The sequence below is a fragment of the Carcharodon carcharias genome, chromosome 10 (assembly GCF_017639515.1).
Source record: "Carcharodon carcharias isolate sCarCar2 chromosome 10, sCarCar2.pri, whole genome shotgun sequence".
In the NCBI taxonomy this organism is placed as follows: Eukaryota; Metazoa; Chordata; class Chondrichthyes; order Lamniformes; family Lamnidae; genus Carcharodon; species Carcharodon carcharias.
In genome coordinates, this window is record NC_054476.1 from 38,125,838 (window position 1) to 38,153,674 (window position 27,837).

General features: G+C 44.5%; 1 protein-coding gene across 7 annotated transcripts in view; it reads left to right on the plus strand.

Moving 5' to 3' along the window:
- The first annotated feature begins 260 nt into the window (after positions 1-260).
- LOC121282755 (ras association domain-containing protein 8-like) overlaps positions 261-27,837 on the plus strand; it is a 70,680-nt gene continuing 43,103 nt past the window's right edge. For 2 of the 7 annotated variants that reach the window (XM_041196504.1, XM_041196503.1), the window contains exon 1: positions 265-431. The gene's annotated coding sequence lies outside the window, so the exon portion shown is untranslated. Of the gene's footprint in view, positions 432-23,948; positions 24,237-27,837 lie in introns of those variants that run through there. The other 5 variants (XM_041196502.1, XM_041196506.1, XM_041196508.1 and 2 more) reach the window with 3 other exon arrangements.

Consider the following 27,837-nt stretch of genomic DNA (forward strand, 5'->3'; position numbering starts at 1 on the left):
TTTGTCCGAACAGAAATAGTAGCAAGGATATGTCCTGTTCTGGGGCAGCGTGCCTGTCTGAAACATGCAGACAGGTTGGATTAGTGTAAGCAGCAATGCGGTGCAATTACTCTGTTTACATCGAGTCTCAGCGAGAGCTGTTCACTGACTGGAACACCAGCATCACATGGGCTGCTGCTTAATCTGTTCAATGAAAGGGGCAGGGGGCTCTCCATTGGTTAACCTTCCTTTCTGAAAGCGGATAAAGTGTGTAACCAAGGCGACGTGATGCAGCTTAGCAATCACCGTGCTGCAGCCACCAGCCCCCTGGGAGCAGACCGTCCAGTGTGGAGGCGAGAGGGCCACGGCTGCAGTGTTAACGCTCAGCGCAGGACTGGACACCAGAGACGTGAGGGAGGAAAGAGTAAGTTTGCACCCTGACTCCCGCTACGGTAAGCAGCTCCCAGTATCTGTCTGCTAATGGTTGCTGCCGGACAGTCCAGGAGTAGACCCGGTCGTGGATCAATTAAAGAGGTCCAGGCAGCATCAGGTGGGGGGAGTGGGATGGAAGAGGACTGACCGAGTTGGAAACTGTTGAAACTAAATAAAATTTATTGGCTGTGAAAGGAACAGGCACCTGTTGGAGTGCAGGCGTGGTTTTGAGAGTTCACACATGTCCGTCTATTGTAGCCGAAAGCCAGGCCTTTATTAACCGTTTCAATACAGAGCAAGCTCTCGTGGTTTCATTTCATTACACTGACTGCCAAATTTATCTTCCACATCTTTTCCACTCCCAATCTTTCTCTCTCTCCCATGGACACAGTGCCACAGGTGCAGGTTCTTGGTGGGGCACAGTGCCACAGGCATGGGGTCTCTTGGTGGGGCACAGTGCCACAGGCATGGGGTCTCTTGGTGGGGCACAGTGCCACAGGCATGGGGTCTCTTGGTGGGGCACAGTGCCACAGGCATGGGGTCTCTTGGTGGGGCACAGTGCCACAGGCATGGGGTCTCTTGGTGGGGCACAGTGCCACAGGCATGGGGTCTCTTGGTGGGGCACAGTGCCACAGGCATGGGGTCTCTTGGTGGGGCACAGTGCCACAGGCATGGGGTCTCTTGGTGGGGCACAGTGCCACAGGCATGGGGTCTCTTGGTGGGGCACAGTGCCACAGGCATGGGGTCTCTTGGTGGGGCACAGTGCCACAGGCATGGGGTCTCTTGGTGGGGCACAGTGCCACAGGCATGGGGTCTCTTGGTGGGGCACAGTGCCACAGGCATGGGGTCTCTTGGTGGGGCACAGTGCCACAGGCATGGGGTCTCTTGGTGGGGCACAGCAGCCCCATTTGTCCTCTTAGGTGGACATAAACAGTCCCAAAGACAGGGAAGTTCTCCACAGTGTCCTGGCCAATATTTATGCTTCAATCAACATCACTAAAACAGATAATTGCCTCATTGCTGTTTGGGAGAGCTTACTGTGCACAAATTGAACTGCTACATTTCGTACATTACAACGGTGACTACATTTCACAAGTTATTGGTTGTCTGAAATCAAAACATGGAAAGCCTGAGCTGCACAATTTGGATCATCATGGAAGAGTTGACCTCTATTTAACATCCAGATGTTGAAAACATCTCTGAGCAAGGGCAATTAGTGATGGGCAATAAATGCCTACCTAGCCAGTGATGCCCACATCCCATGACTGAATATAAAAAAAGGTGCTGTGTAAGCAGATGTTCTTTCCCACTGAGGGAATGGACTAGAATTATACGGTAAATGGTTCCTTGTCATAAGAGAACAATTAAGTGATAATATTTTCATTGCAATGTCCAGAAGCTTCTCTTATTAAAAATATTCTCACCCTTTCTCCCCATGAAAGTGTTTAGCAGCTAAAGGCTGATATTTCCCCATTAAATTTCCAGCCCTCTCTTGCTGTCTGTAAATGATGCCCTGATGAATGTCTGGCTGAAAGATAATTAAAGAAAAGCAACAATAGCACTAATAACACCCATTCCATTTGGTTGGAGGTTAGAGTTCAGCTCTTTCAAGATCATCCAAAGTGCGCAGCTCATGCTTTCCATGTTTTGATTTCAGATTTGAGCTGCTTCAGAACACATCAGTCCTCTTATTTAAAAAAACAGGTTTTTTTTAATAAGTGGCATTCCTTCTAATTTCTGGCCCATATTACAGGGTCACGATATTTTGTCCACAAACAGTCTGGGACCAGTTGTCTTGAGAGTCTTAGTGAAGAAAGGCTTTGTGTTTGATGGTGAGGCTCTAAAAATATCTGGGGTGTTGAGGGTGTCAAATCGGGGCCAGTTAGATGGGATCGCATCGGCCCATGACTGCTGCCTACAGTGGTGGGTGGAATGGGTGAGGAGCTGTTCTGGTTGGGGCCTTTGGCAGTAAGGGAGTGGAATCTGGGGTTGGGGGATGTACAACGTCTGCTTTCACTCCTTGGAAACAGCAGGCCCCTCCAACCTTTCCTGAGGAAGGGGGCTGCTTTAAAAACCATCCAGTGAGAGGATCCCCTCTCCCCACCTTTGCCTCAGGACAGTGGTTCTGCCGATAAAACAGCCACTGGGAAATTTTGCTGGTTCCTGGACCTGTGAAAGACGCTAGGTCAGTGTTGCAGGGAGAGAGTGGTGTGGTGGTATTATCACTGGACTAGTAATCTTGAGATCCAGGGTAATGCTCTGGGGACCTGGGTTTGAATCCCACCATGGTAGATGGTGGAATTTGAATTAAATAAAAATCTAATAATGACCATAAAACCATTGTAGATTTGTCATAAAACCCATTTGATTCACTAATGTCCTTTGGGGAAGGAAATCTGCTGTCCTTACCTGGTCTGGTCTACATGTGACTCTAGACCCACAGCAATGTGATTGACTCTTAAATGCCCTCTGAAATGGCTGAGCAAGCTACAAAATTGTTTCAAACTGCAGTAGTTCAAGAAGGCAGCTCACCACCTTCTCAAGAATAATTAGGAATGGGCAATAAATGCTGGCCTAGCCGGTGACGCCCACATCGCATGAATAAATTTTTAAAAAGCCTTTGTGCCAATGAAGCACTTTTAAATTGTAGTCACTTTGTAGGAAATTTGGGAGCCAATTTGTGTGCAAGATCCCAGAAACAGCAATTTGATAAATGATCAGATCATCTATTTCATTGTGTCGTGAAAGGCACTATATAAATGCAAGTCTGTCTTTTCATTTTTATGTTGGTTGAGGGATAGGTATTAATCATAGGACACTGGTGATAGCTCCCCTACTCTTCAAACAGTGGCCGTAGGATCTATTACATCCATCTGAGAAGACAGACAGGGTCTTGGTTTGACGTCACATCTCCAACAAGGTAGCACTTCATCAGTTCTGACCCTGCCGACAGGGCAGTGTTCTGTTTGTACTATATTGAGTCTGTCAGTGAGATTTTGTGCTCAATTTTTCAAGTGACATTTGAACCCACAATCCTCTGGCTCAGAGGCAAGTCTGCTACCCAGAGTTGACCACTGTAAAATGCTTTGGGATATATTAATATATTCTTTCACAGAATGTGGGTGTTGCTGGCTTGGCCAGCATTTATTGCCCATCCCTAATTGCCCTTGAGAAGGTGGTGGTGAGCCATCTTCTCAAATTGCTGCAGTCCATGTGGTGTAGTACCCCCACAGTGCAGTTAAGGAGGAAATTGTCAGGATTTCGATCCAGTGACAATGAAGGAATGGTGATATAGTTCCAAGTTAGGATAGTGTGTGGCTTGGAGGGGAAGTTGAAGGTGGTGGTGTTCCCTGTGTCTGTTGCCCTTGGCCTTCTAGGTGGTAGAGGTTGTGGGTTTGGAAGTTGCTGTCGAAGGCGCCTTGGTGAGTTCCTGCAGTGTTGCCACTGTGCATTAGTGGTTGAGGGAGTGAATATTTGTGGAAGGGGTGCCAATCAAGCGGGCTGCTTTGTCCTGGATGGTGTTGAGCATCTTGAGTGTTGTTGGAGCTGCACTCTTCCAGGCAAGTTGGGGGTATTTCATCACACTCCAGACCTGTGCCTTGTAAATGGTGGACAGGCTTTGGGGAATCAGGAGATGTGTTACTCTCCGCAGAATTCCCAGCCTCTCATTCTGCATATTAAAACTTCTGTATATAAATGCGTGCTCTTGAAGGCTAGTTGACAATCTGGAGTTAGCTTTTGTTTCTTTTGTAGGAATCCAGTGATCCTCAACTTAAGTATAGGAACTCTAACATTATTGGTTAAACCTGGCCTCCCTGCCATCGCACATAATGCGGCACCACAAGGGCTTCCCATTTCAAACACCATTTCCGAAAGCCGGTTAGATATATTCCCACTAAACCCATTGGTAAATCAAGGAGCAGGATAATCAGCAGCTGAGATCTGTGCACTGCAGGGTGTTTAGGTCAACAGAACCTCCTACTGATCTCAAACACAATGCTTGCTCCTGATTCAATGCGTTCTGCAGGTTAGCAGCTTGGGTTTCGAACAATGGCCCACTCTGAATCTTCTCTTGTTTGATCAAAGTGAACATTCTTTAGGCAGAAGACAAATAGCATCAGGTGTCAGCGTGGGAGGTTTGAGTCATCACCCGTCTTTAGTCACAATGACATGTGCTTAAGAGTTAGAGGGAGCAAATCTGATTCCTTTTGTTGCTGTCTTTTTGTGACAATGTTTGAGATGACACAAAGGATTGATTTCAATTCATTATTCCCCTAGATGTGAGGAGAGTCTGTCCCAAGTCTCTGAGATTGAATCTCCTGAGTACATCCTGAATTGTGGTGAGGGGAATGCATTGTGAAAATATATTTGATAATTGAAGTTTCCAAAATGAAGGAGCAACACTCCAATTCTGCCCTCTTGTGTATCCCCGATTTCAACACTCTAACATTGGCGGCCATGCCTTTAGCTGCCTGGGCTCCTAAACTCAACTTGAACCTCTGTCTCTCCACACTCGCTCCTCTTTAAAACATACCTCCTTGACCAAACCTTTGGTCACCTATCCTAATACCTCCTTGGTGTCACAATTTTGCCTGAGTTTTGCTACTGTGAATTGCCCTGGGCTGTTTTACGATTATTATAATTTTGGCTCATATATAAAAACAAAAAACTGCGGATGCTGGAAATCCAAAACAAAAACAGAATTACCTGGAAAAACTCAGCAGGTCTGTCAGCATTGGCGGAGAAGAAAAGAGTTGACGTTTCGAGTCCTCATGACCCTTCGACAGAACTAGGTGAATCCCAGGGAGGGTTTTTTGGTTTTTTTTTTTTCAAGGGTCATGAGGACTCAACGTCAACTCTTTTCTTCTCTGCCGATGCTGCCAGACCTGCTGAGTTTTTCCAGGTAATTCTGTTTTTGTTTATAATTTTGGCTCAGTTGACTCAATGGCTGGAGCGTGATCCAGATTGATGGCAATGGCGTGGATTCAATCCTTGTATCAGCTGTGGTAATTCATGGAGGCCTGCCTTCTCACCTTGCTTTAAATGTCCCTCAAGCTAAATATAGCCAATTATCTTTCTCTAATGGAGCGAGATGCCTATGGTCCTTTGTGGACTATGGCTAATTACTTACTATAGCTTGTATTTTATAATGCCTTTGACACAATGAAATGTTCCAAGGCATGTAAAGAGGCATTAGAAAAGCAAAATATTGTGGGTGCTGGAAATCTGAAATAAAAACAAAATTGCTCAGCCGGTCAGCCAGCATCTGTAGAGAGAAACAGAGTTAACGTTTCAGGCTGAGATGACTTTTCATCAGAGCCAAAGAAAGATAGAAATATAATATTAGTACAGGTGACCAAAAGTATGGTCAAAGAGGGAGGTTTTAAAGCGTGTCTTAAAGAGCAAAAGAGGGGCGGAGGGGTTTAGGGAGGAGATTCCAGAGCTTAGGGCCCAGGCAGCTGCTGTGATTAAAATCGAGGGTGCTCAACATTGAAATTGAAGTCACCAAGGATGAGAAGTCCATTGATGCAAAGACTAAGGGAAGATATCTCGGAGAATTTTTTTTAATTGTACTTGGGATGGTGGGAGATGACAATGCTTTTAAATGAGAGATGAGAGGGATGGAACAAGGTGAGATGCTCAAAGGAGGAGAAAGTGCCAAAGGAATAGAGGATCAGGCCAAGGTGAGATTTGGTGACAAGCACCACACAATCACCATCACAGCCTGGGCAAGGTAAGTGGTGGAAAATGTAGCCAAGGCAGGTAAGTTTTAGTTAGGGAGATGGTGTCATCACCCCTCAGCCAGGTTTCCATTAAGGGCATGATGTCAATGCAGTCATCCACAATAAGTTCATGGATGGTAAGGGCCTTTTTTTACAAGTGAATGAACATGTGGAGGGAGATGCATGGATGGGAAGTGAGAGCTTATCTACTGGTCAGATAAGACAGAGTCAGTAGTAGGAGGGGTGAGTTAGACAGGAAGAAAATTGGCAACATTATGACCAGCAGGCAGACTGGGCAGGAAGGTCAATGAAAGAGTGGGATTGGAGTATTTGGAATTGCTGCTCATAATGAATCAGTACCCTGCACATCGAGGAGCCTGTCAGAGGATAGCAAGAAAGGCTCAGAGAAATGCTGAGGGCAGGAACGCTGAAGGCTTATCTCTGGGAGTTGAGCCTTGGACGACGGCAAGAGAGGATGAAGTAATGAAGAGTCAGGGTTGAGAATTGGGAGGGCAGAGTACCTGAGAGTGGAGAGGTGAAAGGAGGGACAGGACAAAAGAGCAGGATCTCAGAGGGCTAAAGAGAAAAGAAGTGGAGAAAAAGGTGGAAAAAGAAATGGATTATTATGTCACAGCTAATGTTAAAGGCTGAGTTGTTCAAATCCCAGGGGGAAACTTAAAGCAACTGTCATAACCCGTTTTTGCAATTTGTACGTTTCGAGGCAGGCTTTGAGTTCAGTAGTAATAAGGCCACTGAGTCTCGAGAGGTTTTTATAAAACTAAAGTAAACATTTATTAATACAAAAATTGTAAGCACGTACATATGTCTACAAAATTGCTGCTATAATAACTACAAAATCTATAAAAATCCCCTAATTAATCTGACTCTCAGTTACACCCCCATTAAGGCAACAATAAACCTCAAAGATTTAAAGAGACACATTACAGAGCACAGCCTGGACAGTCACATTCAAAATGAGTTCTTTCAGTCCTGGGTCCTTGCAGACAGCAGCTTGAGGCTTCTCACATCTGTTGAATCTTTAAATGCCTCTCCCTTACACACAATCTCCTTTCTCCTTTATACATATCGTTCTCTTACAATGTAAAATTTACATTGCATCACTAGGCTTTTCATTTTACCTCTTCCAACAATAACATACTTTGACTTCACCAATTTTATTAGTAAGCTGAAAAAAATAAACACATTGCTTGGCATCTTCTAGCTAGGTGTGTAATTTCACCCATTCTTTTGAATAGTTTATTTAAAAATGCAAATTGCCCCCTTGACACCTATGTTTCTAAATTACCATTTCAAACCTACTTCTTTCTATACATCAATGCCTCTAGACCAGCTGGCTTTAATTCAATTAAGAGACAGAGACACACACACACACACACACACACACACACACACACACACACACACACACACACACATACGTAGACGCAGACCCCACTAAAATGTATTTTAAAAAATAATTTCCAGTAACATTATAGACATTCATATCTCCATGACAAGGTTCAAATCCAGAGTGGCAGCCAAACCTCACACGTGAATGGACACAAGAAATGCTCAAGTTACATAGGTCTGGTTATGTAACAGGACCATGTCCTATGTTAAGGGCTTCATATGAAGACTGCATCTGTTGATGCTACAACTGCAGGGAAAGCACTTCCAGCCCATGCATGGTTACAGTGCCTGTGATGTCAAAGCCAGCTGCCTGCATCAAAAATGATGTGGATCTTAACATACAAAGGAACATGATTAGGCCATTTTGGCTCCTTGAACCTGCTCTGCCATTCAATAAGATCATGGCAGAATTGATTGTGATCTTAACTTCACTTTCTTGCCTGCATGCGCCCTCATAACCCTTGACTGTCTTGTAGATTTTGGTTGAGTCCTCCCAGGCCTGTGCAGAAGAGCTTGGAGGACTGAGGGCGCCTCTTGATGGTGTGCCCTCATTGACATAGCAACTGCTAAGAGGTGGGTATGACACTTGGCAATGGTCAACAAAACTCGCTTTGCATCCAGATGGTACATGCACTGAGAAGTTTTACTTAAATGTTTGTTTTGGAAGGCATTATTGTCCACTAACTAGTGTTGAAGTGTTTGGTTTTCCTGGCCTTCATAGGGACCTGCCATGGAGCCTTAGAAGCAGCATTTTAAAAAAAAAAGTTTCCATCCAAATTCCATTCAGTTGCATCAATCTGGTGTTGTTGACACTGTCTACGGGCTGAATTTGAAATTTAGCCAGCAGTGAAACCAGAGTGCTATAAACAACTCTTTCCAAAGCTCCAGCCTCTCAACATTCAAAAAGGACCAACCAGCAATATAACATAGTTCTCAATCAGACACCAGCAGCATTTCTATTGACTGGCCGTTCTATTGAACAGCGGCTTCAGCAGGGAGGTGCTGACTGCTGCTAGTACAGCACCCACCCAAGGCCTAGGATCATCACTGGATCCCAGGCCAGAGGTGAGTGATGGCAGGTGGAGGTCACTGGGGAGGGGAGTCAGCAGCAAGGACAGGGTGGGTGTCTCTCAGTGGGCCCCTCCCCTTCCTGATGCTGGGTCCTTCGATCAGGCACTGAGTGTCTTTGAACGACTCCTTCCCCCAATCCCAGGAAACTGCAAGAAACGCTGAATAGGTTTGCTTGTTCTGCCCCCTCTGTGGTGAGTACCCTGGACCATTGCTGGATTAATTAATTGCCCATTTAAGGGCAACAATTGGTGGAGCGGTTAGGTCGTCCATGGGCCTTCCCACCACTGACTTAATCGGGGTGGAGGCAGGCAGGCGGTGGGGTCCCTGTCTGATTAAATGCCCTCCTGCTGCCAAACTCTCCATGGAGAAGGGCGCAAGATTCCATCCACCATCTCTGAGTCACAGTCACAACCGCACACTGTTACACACTCTCTCCTCTCTCTCTCTCTCTCTCACATACATGATCACAGGCAGTCACATCTCACCCCACTCGGAAAGATTTATAATTTCATGTTAGTTTCCGCCTATTTTGTCTAGGACCACTAACCAATTTTCTCACCCTAAGCCTATATTAGTTGAGATCAGCTAACTGAGCACGGACCTTGGGCTCTAGCCTGACTCCCTCCTGAGATCTGTCAGGTTCAGTTTGACACTGGATTCTAAACTCTCCAATAGGTTAATTTTCCCCAGTGTATTTGAGGTACCTCCAGAATTTCTTCATAAAGCTGAAAGTATTTTTAATTAGCTACTGTTCGATTTTTGAGGCACTGTAGGTCTGTTGAACTCCAAAAGCCCAAGTTACTCTGTATTTTAGTGTTAATTTAATAATACACAGCACGATTTAGTGCTGGTTTGTTAGTGGTGGTTTTTATTAGGTTCACACAGCATGATATAGATTTTACTGCTTGTCTGCTGACTTGACTAATCTGTAGTTGGCAGGTTGCTTAATTAGTTTCTTTTTAATGTTTGTTCTTGGCTGTTGGGCTGTGATCTGGGCAAGTACGGAATGGATGAAAAGAGTCTTGTCAAGGTTAGCCTCAGACGAGGGGTGCACTGCCAATTACAACCAAAGCTGTTTTTGTACCGAGTGAAAAATGTGCCAACATCACCAGCTCCTAGTGTACTGACCTCACACAGCCCATAAAACATGGCGGATACACTTAAACCGGCCACCAATGAGACTCATAGAATAATAAAGCACAGAAGGAAATTGTTTGGGCCACGTTCCTACACCAACTCTTTGAACGAGGGGCATACTAACATAATGGTTGTGTCACTGGATTAGTAATCTATTAATTCAAAGCCATGTGTTCAATCCCACCACAGCAGCTGGGGAATTTAAATTCAGTAATTGAATAAAGCTGGAAAAGCTAGTCTCTAATGATGACCATGAAACTACCAGACTGTCATAAAAACCCATCTTACCCCCTCACCATGACTCTCCACCTTGCTATTCTCCTTAAAATCTACCTTTTTGACAGCTTTTGGTCATCTGACCTAATATGTCCAACGTGGCTTGGCTATGTACTCCTTACCTACTTTGTTTTATAATGCTCCTGTGAAGCACCTTTGGGTGTTTCATTATGATAAAGATGCTATGTAAATATAAGTTGTTGTTTATGGAAGGAAACCTGCTGCCTTTATGCAGCTTGGACCTATGTGTGACTCCAGACCCACAGCAATGTGGTTGACCCCTTGAAATGGCCTAGCAAGCCACTTGGTTGTACTGAACTGCTACACTTTCAGTGGCTCAGGATGGCGGCTCACCACCACCTCCTCTAGGGCAATTAGGCATGGGCAACAAATGTTGGCCTTGCTAGCGATGCTCATGTCCCGAGAATGAATGAAAAAAAAAATGATCCAATTTGAGCAACTCCTCTGCTCTCCTGTAAATTGTTCCCCTCAAATATTTATCCAACTCCCTCTTGAAAGTTACTCTTGAATCTGCTTCCATCGCCTTTCCAGGCAGCGCAGTCCAGATCATTATAACTTAAGAGTAAAACCGAAAAGAATGGGACTGTTGAAGTTTAACGAGCCCTGGCTGATCTGTGTCTGAGCTGTTAGAGGCTCCCATGTTGGTGACCACCAGTTGTGGTCCAGACTCTCAAAGTAGAAAGCAGCTTTAGGGAAAGAATTCAAACTATTGAACTGGTTCAATATAAAACACTCACCGTTGTGACTAGAATTGAGCCAAAGCAGATTGTGGGTGTGTGTGAAATCTTCCTATTGTGTGATAAGGGCAGCAGATGCATGGGAACTCTACCACTCTCAAGTTCCCGTCCAAGTCTCACACCTTTCCTAACAGCACTATGGGTGTTCCTACTCCACATGAACTGCAGGTGTTCAAGAAGGCAACTCACCACCACCTTCTCAAAGGCAGTTAGAGATGGGCAATAAATGTTGGCCTAGCCAGCGATGCCCACATGCTGTGAATGAATAAAAAAAAAATCCAGCAATCAGGTCACCATCAAGCCATATCATTTTACTGCACAGAAGGAGACCATTTGGCCTATTGTGGCTATGCTGGCTCTCTGATTAAAATTAGTCCCAAGTCCGTTACTCTTTCTCATACAATTCAAAAATATTTTGTTTCAGATATTTATCCACTTCTCCTTTTAAAAGCTGACGATGGGCGGAATCGCCCCAGATTTGGTCTAAGTGTGGTAGCGGGTGGGTAAAGGAACGTTTTACCTGCCAGCCACAAAGGTGGGTTTTCACACCATATTGCCCCAATACCCCTGCTCTGGCTGCAGGAGGGCAGCATCATTACCACTCTGGCTTGGTAGGTGATGGCAGTAGTGATCAGTGCCAATGTTGCACAGAAGAGGTTGGCCATCCAATACAGATAGAGGATGAATGATCTCATCCATGCATCCAGGGTATAGCAACCATCTCATCACTCTAAACTCACACACTCAAGCCCATCACACTGGCATCTCACTCACTGCCAGCTTATGGGACATCACCACTCACTCTCTCTCACACACACCCTCACGTCTGGCCTCATCTCCTCTGGAGACTGCCTTGTCAGCCCTCACCACCTTGAGGTCACTTGCACAGATCAATTTGTGCCCCCACACACCCTGGGATACCCCCACCTTCCCCAGTACAGCCCTCACCCTGCAGCTTCTTCACTTTGCCTGAGGCCATTTCTCCCCCCCGGCCTCCCCAAGCAAGCCCTAGCCCCGCAGCCTGTTGAACAGCCACCCCTGCCTTATGGCCAGTCTGGCAGGTAGAGACCTGCCCATGAGTCCCCCGAAAAGTGATGTGGTGCTGCTTGTGAAGCCTTGTGCTGATGACTGAGCGCTGCCCAAAGCAAGGTAGGCAAACAAACCAAGTCCTGAGTGAAGTGCAGCTCACCAGGTGAATTTTGCTTATGTGCCTGGATGATCCAGCATGGGGGGATGATTCTGGTGAGCTGGGCTTATAATTACTTACAGATGTATTACAGTGAGTTTCTCAATACCCAACGGTGGGAAATGCGGCCTGCCATTGATGGGCAGAGTGGATGATTGCAAACTTGTTTCAGGACTTGCACTGCATCAGATAAAATTCTCCAAACTCTCCTTTTGTTCCTTTGCTGATGAGTTTATTTATTTGATCTAATTTCTGAATCACTGACCATTGGAAATAGATTTTTCCCAATTTTTGTGATCAGGATCCTCCCACTCTGGGTTGTGTCTGGAGAATGATGAAAGACAGGTCATTGATGAAGGAGCGGAAAGTTCTAGGAACATGAAACATGAGAAGCTGTGCCCAGGAGTAGACCATTCAGCCCCTCAAGCCTGCTCTGCCTTTCAGTTTTAACATGGCTGATCATCTGCCTCAGCTCCACTTTCCTGCTCAATCCCCATATCCCTTGGTTCACTGAGTGGCCAAAAATCTGTTGATCTCGGTCTTAAATATATTCAACAATGGAGAATTAACAATCACTTTAGAGTAGACAATTCCAAAGATACAATATTTCTGAGTGAAGAACTTTCTCCTCATCCAATTCCTAAACGATCAACTCCTTACCCTGAGGTTGTGCCCCCATTGTTCTAGATGGAGGAAATAACCTCTTATTGTGTACCCAGTCTTGCATATTTCAATGAGATCATCTCTCATTCTTCTAAACTTCAAAGATTACAGTCTCAATTAACTCAGCTCCTCATCCTGGGACAACCCTCTCATCCGTAGAACCAATCTTGTGAATCTTCGCCGCCCTGTCTCCAAGGCAACAACATCCATCCTTCGATACGGAGACTAAAACTGCACACTGTACTCTAGATGTGAACTCAGTAAAATCCTGTATAATTATAGCAAGACTTCCTTATTCTTGTACTCCAACCCCCTTTCAATAAAGGCTAAAATGCTATTTGCCTTCCTAATTGTTTGCTGTACCTACATGCTAACTTTGTTTCTTGTATGAGTACATATATCTTTGCAGCCTCTGGGTCCTCCTCACAGCCTGCATTCCCACCTAACTTTGTATCATCTGTAAATTTGGATACTGTACATTATATTAATGACTTAGACAGAGAATAGCTTGTATGCAGCTGAGGTGGCAAACCAGCCAGCCAAATCTGTACATGCTCCATTTAACCTTAACTACTTGCTTCCTGTCCATAAACCAATCCCCTGCCCATGCTAATATATTGCGTCCAACTCCAAGAACTGGTTTCTTGCATATTAACCTTTTGTATGGCACATTATCGAATGTCTTTTGGAAATCCAAGTATATTACATTTACTGGTTCCTCTTTATCTACCCAACTAGTTACACCGTCAGAAAACTAACTAATTAATTTGTCATATACAATTTTCCTTTTGTAAAACCATGTTGATCTTGTCTGATCATCTTTGTTAAGACTTCCTTGGGGAGTTTGCCCCAAGGAGCACCTGCAGTTATCCTGGGGCTGAGATGATTGGCCTCGAACAACCAAAAACATCTTCCTTTTACTTCCAGCATAACTTCATCTAATTTGAGAGTTTTCTCTTTGACCCCCAAATCTTTAGCTTATACATCATTGTACGTTGACGTATTGTTGGAGTATGGGTGAGATATGGTAAGATATTGATGAATTTTGGAACTTTAGCAACAGGAGGAGGCCGTTCCGCCTCTTGAACCTGTCCCACTAATCAATTTGATCGTGGCTGATCTGTACCTCAATTTTTTTATCCATTTTCCTTGATACCTTAACCCAACAAAAAATTGTTTTGAAGTTCCCATTGACCCTCAGCCTCAACAGCTTTTTGGGGGAGACAGTTCCAGATTTCCACTATCCTTTGTGTGAAGAAGTTTTTCCTGACATCACCCCGAATAGTCCGGCCCAATTTTAAGGTTCTGTCCCCTTGATCTGAACCCTCTCCAAGAGAGCAAATAGTTTCTCTCTAACCACCCTACCAAATTCTTTAACCGTTTTAAACACTTCAATTAGATTACCAATTAATCTTCTAAACTCGAGAGTACAAGCCTATACTGAGTAACCTGTCCCCATAATTTAAGCCTCTAAGTCTGGTATCATTCCTGTATAGTGAGGGACTGGTAAAATATTGGAAGGTATTGATGGATATTAGTGAGGTACTGTAAAGGTGAGATTGGTGGATACCAGGAGATATCGGTGAGCGTGGTGAGGTTTTGGTGGATGTGATGTGGTATTGGTGGTCATGAGCCTGTTACGTTTGTAAGTCTGGTAAGAGATAAGTGAAGAATATCACGTGACCAGTGTTAGATCTCATGAACCTGTGTAATTTTCTACGTAGCGTGCTGGTATCACTTTGTAAAAGGAGACGTGTGAGACTAGCTGATAGAAGATGTTTAAATATTTATCTTTTACCCATGCTCACTGTCTGAGAGAGCAACTGATGCAAGATATAACCTCCAAGAATAGTAATTTTTATTACATAAAAGGTGCCATACAAAAACAGCTCGAGACATGTCACAGGAGCTTTATCAAAAAGAAAAATTGACACCGAGCCTCATAAGGAGACATTAGGTGACCAAAAGCTTAGTCAAAGATGTAGGTTTTAAGGAGTGTTTTAAAGGAAGAGAGGGGAAGGAATCCCAGTGCTTAGGGCCCAGGCAGCTGAAGGTATGATTAAAATCAGGGATACTTGAGGACAGAGCTGGAGGAGCACACAGATCTTAAAGGATGAAAGCTGGAAGAGATTGCAGAGATAAGGAGAGGTGAGGCCCTGGAGGGATTTGAATATAGTGTAACAGGGTGATTGGACAACATCTGTGAAACGGTTCAAATAAGGTTTTGGTGTCAACACAGTTCAGATTTCAGCCTTGCGCCATCGGAGTGAATTAATTTATGTGCGGAAGCGGATTAAGTTTGACTGTCGCTGACACTGCTGTGGAGCTGAAAGAATGGAGAGGAAGCCCAACAATAGGATAGTGAGAACCTGTCTTTCTCCGAGATTTTTGCAGGATTGCTGAGAACCTCCAAACAAAGCTCTGTGGGACAGTCTCTGTTGCACAGAAGAAAGTTGAAAGGTCATGGCCTATTGCCCTTAAACTGGGCATTGTGCCATTGTAAGAAAAGTATGTTTCCAGTTGTTGTGGAAGAGACTAAAACTAGAGGTCATCAATATAGGATGATCACTATTAAATTTAATGGGGAATTCAGGGGAAATTTCTTTACTCAGCGAGTGGTTAAAATGTGGAACTTGTTATACAAGAAGTGGTTGAAGTGAATAATATAGATACATTTAAGGGGAAGCTGGATAAATGCATTAGGAAGAAAGGAATAGAAGGCTATGTTTAGAGGGTAAAGTTGGGAGGGAGGAGGCTTGTGTAGAGCATAAATGTTGCATGGATCAGTGGACTGAATGGCCTCTTTCTATGTTGTACAGTTCTGTGCAAGGAAGTCTTGCGTTTCAGTAAGCTCTGGGCAGTAACACGGGGCAGTGCACAGTTTGAAAGCAATCTCATTGGGTCTAGAATTTTGTGCCAAAAGAGAGCTGTACACTGGTGAAAGATCCTTCCAGGGTTGGAGGGGGCTGACGTGGCTCAGAGACACTCCAGACAATGGGGATTCTGCTGCCTGTTTGCTGTTGAGTGCAAACAGCTTTAATAATTTTGCCCCTCCTGTCACATTGAGATTCCTAATTACTTCTTCTGTGTGTGCTCCTCCAGCCTTGCTGATACTCTTTGCTCAATGAAGAACATACACAGAAAGTTGCACTTATAAACATAATCACCTGTCCCAGTGCCCTCTTGGAAGTTCATTTCGCACAAAAAAAAATCAACACCCAGTCAAAGAAAGTGATATTAGGACGGGAGGGGAAATAAAAGTTTGGTCAAAGAGGTAAGTTTGTTTTTAAGGAGTATCTTATAGGAGGAGAGCGCGGTAGAGATTTAGGGATGAAATTCCAGAGCTTAGAATTCGGATAGCTGAAGGCATACATAGCCTCCGATGGTGGAGTGATTAAAAATTGATGACAGAACTGGAGGAGTGCAGAGATCTGAGGGTTGTGGGGTTGAAGGAGGTTACTGCATTTAGGAGGGGCGAGGCAATGGAGGGGCATAACATAAGAAATAGGAACAGGAGTAGACCATTCAGCCCCCCAAGCCTGCTCCACCATTCAATGAGATCATGGCTGATCCTTTGGTGTTTGATTTCCACTTTCCCATCTACCCCCGATAACCTTTGATCCTTGTTAGGCAAGGGAATCAATCCACCTCGGCCTTTAAAGATATTCAATGACCCTGCCTCCACTGCCTTCTGAGGCAGAGTTCCAAAGTTGCACAACCCTCAGAGAGAGAGAGAGAAATTCTCCTCACCTCAGTCCTAAAAGAGCAACTCTTAATTTTAAAACAGTGCCCCCTAGGACTCACCCACAAGAGGAAACATCCTTTCTACATCCACCTTGTCAAGGCCGTTCAGGATCTTGTATACTTCAGTCAAATCACCCCTCACTGTTCTAAACTCCAGTGGAAACAAGCCCAGTCTGTCCCACCTTTCCTCATAAGGCAACCCACTCATTCCAGGTATTAATCTTGTTAATCTTCTTTGAACCGCCTCCAATGCATTTACATCCTTAAATAAGAAGACCAAAACTGCACACGGTATTCCAGGTGCAGTCTCACCAATAGTTGGAGTTGAACCCCAGGATGTGAATTTTAAATTAGAGATGTTGTTGGACTGGGGGCCAGTGTATTTGGAGATGACATAGGTACAGATGAGGGCTTCAGCAGCGGTCGGATTGAGGCAGGGAAGTTGGGACCATTAAACTGGGTGTAATAGACATAGTTTAGCTTTTGAGCTGGATCACTCTAAGGATTTAAACTTGAGGCGAAGCCCCTTGTGAATCTGTGTTAGAAACCTGTGGAATGCACAGAGATTGAGCTGTTGGACACACTTAGTTTACAGAATCTGCTCCAGTAGAAATGGCCAAGGGTTGGTAATGTGTAACTACAATGGGTGTGATAGTGTGGTGGTAATATTACTGTACTAGTAATTTGGAGATCTGGACTAATGTCCTGGAAACGAGTGCTCAAATCCCACCAAGGCAGCTGTGGGAATTTAAATTCAATTAAATAAATCTGGAATAAAAAGCTAGTCTCAGTAATGATGACCATAAGACTACCGATTGTTGCAAAAACCCATTAGGTTCCCTAATCTCCTCATAGGGAAGCAAATCTGTTGTTACCCAGTCTGGCCTATATATGTTACTCCAGACCCACAGCAATGTGGTTGCCTCTGAAATGACCTCAATTGGATCAAATTGCTACGCTTGCAGTGATTCAAGGCGGCCATTCGTCACCACCTTCCCAAGGGTAAAAGGGATAGGCAAATAGGAATGGGCAAAAAATGCTGGCCTGCCGAGCAACACTCGCATCACACGAATGAATAAAAAAGATCTCCGGGAGATTGACTATGTCCATTCAATTGGTTTGTGACTGTGGATCAACAGGAGACAAGCAACTCATCAAGGCTCCTTTCGATAATACCGTCCAAACCTGCGACTTCAACCACCAAAAAGGACAAGGACAGCAGACCACCACTTGCAAGTCCCCCTCCTAGTCCAACACCATCCTAATTTGGAACTATAGTGCCGTTCTTTCACTGTCACTAGCTCAAAATCCTGGAATTTCATTCCTGCACCATGTGGACTGCAGAGGTTCAAGAAGGCTGCTCAACATCACCTGGTCAAAGGCAATTAGGGTTGGGCAATAAATGCTGTCTGTGCCCGTGACACTCACAACTCAGGAATAAACTAAAAATAAAGGTCAATTGGAGGAGATCAACAACAATTTGCATGCATATAGAGCCTTTAATGTAGGAAAATATCCCAGCTGCAAACTGAGTACAATGAGGAGTGCAATCCTATGTTATCTGTAGGTTGTGACCAGGCTGCTGCCCAGGATTCCAGTTAGAGAATTGGAGCCTTAAATTGAGATATGAAAACCTAATTGCAGCAGGAAGTGCAGGCTTACCTTTTAAAGGTGCAGTCCAAGTTTAACCTAGCTGCTTCTTAACAGCAGAAGATCTTTTTGCATTATGTTGTTGCAACACTTGCAATGTTACAAACCCAGCAAATCATTCGGAACAATGTCTTTGGAGACCAGTCAACTTTCTGAATGGAAGTTGTCAGCTCACCATCCCCAGTTTGTACCAAGTGAAATGCTGCTGAGGAATTTGGCAAGCGGCCAGTCAACAGAGGAACGTGCTAAAACACCTGAAGCAGTGGGATTAGTTTGCAATGCTCAGCATGTTTGTTGGGAGTGAGTTGTTATGCCCTCGAGTTCAATTTATTTTTTAAGGGAGGAAATGGATTTTGCAACTTTTCTGACCATATGTGCTTTGAGCTTAGGGCAAGCCACGTGCATTCTGTAACTGTTAGCAGAGGTAGTGATAGCTCATGATGCATCACAGGGTTCCCATTTTGCTGAAGATCATTACTGGGATGGATATAACCCAACACAAGTCCAAACCCTCAGGAAAGGAAGGCAGCTAATTAGAGGAAGTCTGGTTTATTCAAAAATATTTTAACTCTTGGACCTAGTTCCATCTCCAGAATGTAACCATCACTTGGAATAAAACTAACCACGGCACTAAACCTTTTCATATTTCTTTTAATAATTGGAAATATGGAGAGAGAGAGCTTGGTTTTCAGCCCCACATGGTGAATTCCCTCCCCGAACCTCTCCCATTCTCCACCTCCATCTCTTCCTCAAATCACTCCTCTTACATCTCTCTCTGTTGTTCTCATTTTCTGTCTTTCTTCTCACATTTGCCTCTTTTCTGTCTCTCTCTCCTCCTGCTCTTTCCTCCTCCTCCTCTCTCCTTTTTTTCTCTCTCTTTTCCCTCAATATCTGTATATCTCTTTGCTGGGTGCAAATTAGTTGCCATGTTTCCTATATTGCAACAGTTTCCAATGTGAAGAGCTTCGGGACATCTTCAGCTTGCGGAAGACGCTATAGAAACGTGAATTCTTTAGAATCAGAGTGCAGAAGAGGCCCTTCAGCCCATCAACTCTGCACCGACACGTGAGAAACACCTGACCTACCTACCTAATCCCATTTACCAGCACTTGGCCCATAGCCTTGAGTGTTACGATGTGCCAAGTGCTCATCCAGGTACTTTTTTAAAGGATGTGAGGCAACCCGCCTCCACCACCCTCCAAGCAGCACATTTCAGACCTCTGGGTGAAAAAGTTTTTCCTCACATCACCCCTGCCCCCCCAAACCTCCTGCCCCTCACCTTGAACTTATGTCCCCTCGTGATTTACCCTTCAACTAAGGAGAACAGCTGTTCCCTATCCACCCTGTTCATGCCCCTCATAATCTTGTACACCTCGATCAGGTCGCCCCTCAGTCTTCTCTGCTCCAACAAAAACAACCCAACTCTATACAAACTCTCTTCATAACGTAAATGTTTCATCCCAGGCAACATCCTGGTGAATCTCCTTTGCACCTTCCTGCCAATCTTTGACTAATGCTTTAAGAGCTACCTAAACTGATGGGGTTTGAGATAATGTTTAAGTAACTGGACTATCTCTGGGTTCAATCCACCACATCTTTCTGCCTCCAATTTAACATACATTGGGTTATATAAACCCTAGCATTAAGGGATGGATTACCTGTTAGAGAAGTCACCTTAATTGTCTTTCTATAGAAATTAAATTAATTGGTTGGCTTTTCAACTTGTCTCGGATCAATGATCTGTCATAAGATGATAATTGAAATCAGTGAAGATTAAAGCAAAATAAAGTATAAAAATCAAGAACCGTTTGACAATACTGAAGTTGAAACAGATTAGGTGGTGCAGAATGAAACGGTGCCCAGCTAGAGGAACTGAAACTGATTGGTTTTGCAATAAGCAGCCAATAGTCAGAAACCAGTCCAATTCTCTTTTCCATTTCCTAGAAATTGTCCAATTCGTACAGAAGTCCAAAGTTCAATTTTGCCCTTGGTTGGAATTGCTGAAATTTGGAATAAAACAGTCACGAGCTCCAGAAAGATCAACACATTCTCTGACCCTGTCATCAATCCCTCAACCAGCCCTGTTCCATTTTAATAATATATCGCTAGTTTAAATATGTAGTGTTTCTTTGTCACAGCAAAGCCAATGCTTTGTCACAGTTGGTGAATGACCCCGTTCTCTGTGACACCCTGTCGTGTTTAATACTCCCCTTCCCCTCACAGTGCAGCCAGCTGATTTCTCTTCTGACCTTTTCATGACACATCTTTGCCCCTTCAGCTATTCTCATCTACCTGCAACCCATCAGTGACATTCTCTGTTTAGGCAGGGGATCACATTTCCTGCAATGCTCAGCTTTGCCTCGCCATCACTCCCTGTGACCACCCCTGTCTGCTCAGACTGCCTGAGTAGATTGTAGGTAAGGCAGAGATTCATCTAATTAACCATATTCATATTACAAATCTGCTCCCCCTCACTACCTGGTCCATCCCTCTCCCTGCGACTCCTTCAGGCTGTGCTTAATCCCTATCCTGTACCATACCATACTAGACCTAAGCTTCCAGGATGTCCCCATAACAACTCTTATCTGCTTTCCATCACCTCCAGACTTAATTTCTCTGACATCATCCTTTGATGGCTTCCAAACCCCCTCACTTCAGAAGGTCCAACTTGTCCAAAGCTCCTCTGCCAATCCCCTTCCCTACACAAAATTGCACAATCCTATGAGTCTTCCATCCTGATTGATCTATATTGACTCCTGTCCCTCACCAGTGTATCAAACTTAAAGGCCACACCCTGATGCCCAAAGTCACCCACGGCCATGCCCATCCAGTCATTCCAGTTATTACATTCTGCTACACACATACATACACGTGTTAAATGTAGGGTTCATAGATCAGCATTTTGGCTGATTCTCCCCACTCGCCCAAGGACATGAAGACTTGCTGTAAAGCATCATGTTTATTCCTAACTGAGATCAAGTCTTTATATAGACCTCCTGTTGCACAGAACCTGGAATCTTTCTAGTTTCTATTTCTCAGTGCCAAACACTGGATCATATAAAGGAACAAAAGCAGGCTAACTGAATGAGCAGAAACTTCCTTGCGCTAAATGCCATTATGTTCAATTCCCACCACTAACTCCGTTCCCTATCGACTGACTCCATCCTTTTCCCTGGCAACTGCCTGAGACTGAACCAGGCTGTTCATAACCTTGGTATCATATTTGACCCTGAAATGTATTACCGACCACATATCCGCATTGCCACTCAGGCTGTTTCCACTTCCATAACATCACTTGACTCTAGCTTATCTGCTGCTGGAATCCTCGTTCATGCCTTTGTTACCTCCAGACTTGTACTGTCCCAATACACTCCTGGCCAGCCTCTTGCATTCTGCCCTCCGTAAACTTGAGAACATCCCGGGACTTAACTTGCAGCCAGACTCTTTCACCCGTCATCCCTGTGCTCACTGACCTACATTAGCCCCGGTTAAGCAATGGCTTAACTTTAACATTCTTAACCTTTGTTTTCAAATGTCTCAAACGGCCTCTCCTCTCTATCACTCTAATCTCCTTCAGCCCTGCAACCCTATCTATACCTGCACTCTGCTAATTCCAGCCTTTAATGCAATCCCGGTTTTAATCACTCCAGCATTTGCGGTCGTGCCTTCAGCTGTCTCGGCCGTAAGCTCTGGAATCCCCTCTCTCTAAGACTCTGACTCTACTTCTCTTTCCTCCTTTTTAAGACAATCCTTAAAACCTACCTGTTTGATCAAGCTTTTGGTTGCTTGTCCTAAAGTGGCTGGGTGTCAAATCTTGTTTGCTGATGCTCCTAGAAAGGCGTACCCCTCATCTTACATTTATATTGCACCTTTAACATAGTGAAACATAAGTCATTTTTACATTCGTTCACAGGATGTGGGCATTGCTGGCTAGGCCAGCATGCATTGCCCATCCCTAATTGCCATTGCTCACCACCTTCTTGAATCCATTTTGCTATTCTATCAGATTGGGGGTGATCTATACTCCAACCCCATTTACCTGATTTTGTTCTGTATTTCGTAATACCCACCCCAACAAAAATATTAACAGTCTCCATCTTGAAAGCTCTTGATTCACTTAGATTCCACAACTTTTAGGGGGAGAGGGTTCCAAATTTCTACTGCCTTTTGTGTGACAAAGTGCTTTCCAACAGCATCCCTGAATGGGCCTACCTCTGATTTTAAGATTACGCTCTCTTGTTTTACGCACGCAGCAGAAGAAATAGTTTTGCTGTATCTACTCTTACCCTTGATCATTTTAAACATGTTTTCCCACTCAGCTCGCAGGGGAGTTATGAATGAGATCAAGCGCAAGCTTCAGATCATCATTTCGGAGTCTCTCACACCAGCCAGCATTCCTGAGTGATGTGTTTCCAATGCATACCTTACTTATCTGGTTTCACTCCAACAGGTTCCTATGCCCAGAATGATGATAAAATACAAAGACCTAATGCAATTCTCAGTTCCTTCCTTCTTTCAGTGAAACTGACCTGCTTTCGCAGAATGTGGAATAGGGTCACAGACAAAAAGAAGAATAATACCAAAGTGGTGGGAACAGAGTGTAGCCCTTCCCTAATTCTCCCCCACCCCTCCACCCGTCCCACAGTTCAGTCAAGTGGGTGGGGGAAGGGTTCCATTCACTCGGCAGCTTTTGTTGTGGTTACAATGAAATATTTTCATGGAGACAAAGAAGGGGAAGAAAAATCTTCATACAAACCATTTCATAGCCTCAGGATGTCCCAAAGCACTTTGCAGCCAATGAAGTACTTTAGTCATTGTCGTAATGCAGGAAGCACAGCAGCCATTTTTTGCACAGCAAGATCCCAGAAACAGCAATGCGGTAATGACCAGATAATTTGTTTAATGACTATGTTTGCAGAATAAATACTGGCCAGGATATGGGGAGAATTTTCCTGCTCTTCAAATAGTGGGGTCTTTTACGTCCACATGAGAGGCAAGAGTCTCAGATGACGCCTCCGACAGTGCAGCATTCTCTCACTCCCTCAGTACTGCTCTTTCAACAGTGCAGCACTCCCTCAATACTGCTGCTTTGACAGTGCAGTGCTCCCTCGACTGACCGTTCAACAGTGCAATGTTACCTCCGTATTACCCCTTTGAGAGTACAGCATTCCATCAAAACTGGTTGTCTGACAATAAAGCACTCCCTCAGTACTGCTCCCCGACAATGACTACGCTTTAAAAGCAATTCATTGGCCATGAACCATTTGGGAAATGCTGAGGTTGTGAAAAGGGTTATATAAATGTGAGGTTTTTCTTAATTGATACAATTTAATGGCTTGTTGTTTACATGAGGGGGAAGGGAATTGAGGGGTAGGGTGAGATAAGGTTATTGGAGTGGCGAAGACTTGTGTGGAGCATAAATACTGACATTTGAATGGCCCGTTTCTGTGCTGCAGGTTCTGTGTAATTATAAGGTGTCATGTAAATGAAAACAAAGCAGGGAAATTTTGGAAGACAAGAAGTGAGCCCATGTCATTGATTATTCAAAAGGTTTCCGAGGCTCTGAAAAGCTGGCAGATCCTGTTTGAATCTGGTTTCTTTCCTGAACAACTCTTCCTGCACTCGCTAAACACATTAACACTCAGGTGACAGGTGAACCCAGTGACTTCATCAGGAAGTGAAGCCTTGTTCTTCCTGCACCTGAGGTGACGTCTCTCTGAGAGTAACTTATTGCTTTTAAAGAGCAGATTATAAGCATGCATTGGTTATTTAGCAGAGTGGCAAAAAAAATCACCCTCCTTCCAATCTGTATATCATTTTTTTTCCTCCAAAATAAAAGTTGAATTCAAGTGACGGAAAGTGTCATTTAAATCCTGAGGCCCCGCCCACACCTGGGGACACTTCTGGTTGGCTGTGAAGGTGGGAGCGGCTGTTGGAAGTCAGAACATTGCATTGAGTTTATTCACACTGGCAGTATCGAGAGGTGTAGGGCATCCTAGTGCTGGATTGTCAGTAGCTTGTCCCCTCACTGAACTCGCTATCTGTCTCGGTGGATTACAATTAACAAGGAGGAGCACCGACCATTTCATCCTGCGGATTGCAGTAAGCTACTTTTAACCCGGACAGCAGCCTGTGTGAAGTGAGAGGAGGAGGAGGTGAGCGATGGTCTAAGCTGTGTTTGTCCTGTGTTTAAACGTTGATTCCACAGTGAGTCTTAACATTTAGAACTGTTTTCACAACTTGTGAAAGGTTGATGTGGTAAAGAAAAGTTGTGTTGCCAGTTTACTGACTACATGGAATGCATGTACAGGTTGGGTTTTATTCAGTAAGTTAGGAGTCCCTCTGCCCCTCCCCCACCTCCAAGTGAAGTTTACTATCTTTGGAAATGATTGTAGGGGGGAACCTTGGTTTGAATACAAGTTCAGCATTTTTTTCTCTCGGATATTCTTTTCTCTACAATGCTCAGAGAGTGGAATAAAATGGCAATCCTTGCTGTCAGCTTTTATTTCGGTTTTGACTGGTTCCTTTTGTCCCAGAGGTTTTGTAGCTGATCAATCTCATATATCCCCAGCCCTTTCATCTGATGGGCCCCTGCTTTCTTGAGTTAGTGAGCCCAGAATGCAGCTCCCCGTGTCTCACCGTGTTATAAGTACAGGCTCTTAGGCTCCCATGATGAATGTTTGGTGGAGTGTATAATTTGTGGTAACCCAATCTTAGGCCTTTTCGTCATGTGTGTATGTCAGTGAATTATTACTCTAAACACTGTCTGATGCAAAACACAAGACTTTCAACAACTTAACCAATTACATTAGGTTAGGAAAACTACCTAAAGCATTTTATACAACATTCAGGATCAAAGATGCCGCGTTTGCTTCTTTCAAAGGACTTGCCAGAATTTCAGGTAAACAAATAGATTTAATCAACAGTGTATTCCTCAGGGCCTACAGGTGAATAGCTGAAGAATCTCCTCACGTGACATAAAACACTTCACAGAAAAAAAAACTAACCAAGCACTGATGATGATGTGTTAGGGAAGATCACCAAAAATTGTCTCCAAGTTAGGCTTCAGAAGGCTTTTTAACAAGCGACAGGAGGCAAGGGTCATCCTGGATTATTTAACTTTGCATTGTCAGCACACCAGCCCGCTGTCGGCACACTTGTCGCTAGATGGTACGCCTGTCTTCTGCCAGGACACCTATTCGCTGATGGCAAACTTGTCGTCTGTCCACTGACAGAAACCTGCCTTTTATTGGGACACCTGCCCATTGATGACGCACCTGCCTGTTGATGCTGCCATTGTCCACCGGCAGTGAATCTGTTGCCACTGATGGTGTACCTCTCAATGGACAGAGGGAGCGCCGCACTGTCGGAGGGTCAGCGCTGAGGGAGTGCCGCATTGTCAGAGCTGTCGTATTTCAGTTGCGACTCATCCGCCCTCTTACATGTGTGTAAGAGATCCAATGGTAATATTTCAAAGACGTGTAGGGAGTCCTCCTTGTATTTATCCCTAACCAGCATCACTGGAAATACTTATTTTTTAATCGTTATCTCATCGCTGTTTGTGAGAGCTTGCTATGTGAAAATTGGCTGCTGACTTTCCTACATTACAAAATCATTGCAGTTGGGAGTTGGGTGGGGGGCTGGGGAAATATTTCATTGTCTATTTTGTGCTCAGTAATACCTGATTAGGCTCGTCCAAATTTGGTTAGTAAAAGACCCTCCATATTGGAGGGGTCTAGATGATGTGACGGGAAGGAATTTGCGTTTTATATCGTGTGAAGGAGCTGAATTTATACAAGCTCTTCTGATGCACAGTGGACTGATTAATGTGTCAACTGATGTGAATTGAACTGCTTCATGTCCGAAACACAGCAGCTCCTGGGAGATAATTCTCCCTCAGTGATGTCAACTGAACTATGAATAGAATAAAAAAAGCAGCAAGCAAACACTATATTACGGCAAATCTTTCCAGCTTGTGTTGACAGTCCTTTGAGATAAACATAGGTGTGTCCCTGTTCCTATCTATCTAATCGTAACCAGATGGTCTCTGGCAATGACCTCTCAACTTATCCCACACCGTTACCTCTGTATCCACCCCCCACAAGGATCCATAAACTTGAGGCATCCAGTACTTTTGCTGCCCACGTTCTTACTCTTGCTTTAATTATCCTTTTCCTTTTTGGCACTGGCTCCAAGTCCCTCAGTGTCTCAAGTTTTAAATTCTCATTATTGTGGCCAGAATTTTTAGCTCGTCGGGCGGGCACGCACCCCACCTGGCCGAGCGTAAAATGATGTGCGATTATATCGAGCGAGCGTCCCAACGACATCGTGCACTCGCGAGATATTTCGGACGGTGGGCTTGCGCCGGAGTCGTAATTGAAAGAAAATTTTCACTGCCTGTCCGACCTCAGTCGGTGGGCAGGCAAAAGGGCCAAGCGGCCTCTGCAATTTTTAGGAAACCTCATCCACGGTCGGGATGAGGTTTCCAACAGCCATTAAAAATTATAACATGTCCCTGCTCATGTGACAGGGTCACATGAGGGGACATGTTATTTAACATTTTTAAAATCTTTGTTTTTAATGTTTTGAACTGTTCATCTCCTTGAAGCAACTCTGCCTCTGGGGGCTTTTCCAGTGCACACATGAAGTTCATGCTCGTCTTCCTCCTCTTTCCACCCCCCCCCCACACAGCGCTGAGCACTGCTGCTTGTTTTTCACGCTGGGCCGGCCTTAATTGACCCGCCCAGTGTGAAATTGCGGTCTGGCCCCAACCGCAGGCGGCGGTCTGCTTCCCGACCTCCCCTGCCAAGCCTGCCCGATGAGGGGGAAAAATCCTCCCTCTGTTTAAAAACTCTCCATTGCTTCTCTCCTTATCTCTGTAACCTCCTACCCTACAATCCTTTCCCCACTCCTCCAAGTTCTCTGTTCCTCCAACTCTGGCCTCTTGTCCATCTTCCACTCCCTTCACCTCATCATTAGTGGCCATACCTTCAGTTACCTTGGTCCTAAGCTCTGGAATTTCCTCAAAGCTCTCCGTCTCTCTGGCTCTCTCCTGTCCTTTTTAAAAGCTACCCATTTGACCAATCTTTTAGCCACCTGCCCTCAAATGTCTTTATTTGGTTTGGTGCCCATTGAACTCTCCAAGGAAGCACCGTGGTTTCTTTACAGTAAAGGCGCTGTATAAACACAGGTTGTTGTTGCTGTTGTTCATGCAGGGCAGTAAGGAACCACGCTTAGTTCTCAGTTTGTGGACAAGTTAATAGACCTCAGCTGGGATAGCAGGGCAAGCTTGGTCTAGTGATCGACCCTGGGCTTGGGAAGAGGATGCAACATTAGCCAATCTTCTAGCTTCTGATTAGGGAACTCAGTGAACCTGTTAGAAAATGTCCATGCATGGACATTAGCTAAGAGCGATATCGAACTCAGCTGTGGTGCCTCCCCATGCAGTTGAATAACTTGCCGAAACTCGTTCTTTAGACTGACGGCTAATCAATAACAACTTGAGCGAGGCAGCCAAGGGCTGTGGAGATTTGACCCGGTATTAATCAGCACCACCAAGGGAGTAGGCAGTGGTGGAAGGGAACAGGACAAGGAATCTTGTTGTTTGTTTGGAGCATTGTTCCTGTTGAACATTTTTATAGTCAAATGCATGAAATAAAGGATCTGTCTTTGGATATTAATTTCTTACATTTGTTGAGATTTACGTGTCCTTTGTGGCTCAGTGGGTAGCTTACTCACGTCTCAGTCAGAAGGTTGTGCATTCAAATCCCACACCAGAACCTTGAGTACACACTCCAAGCTGATACTC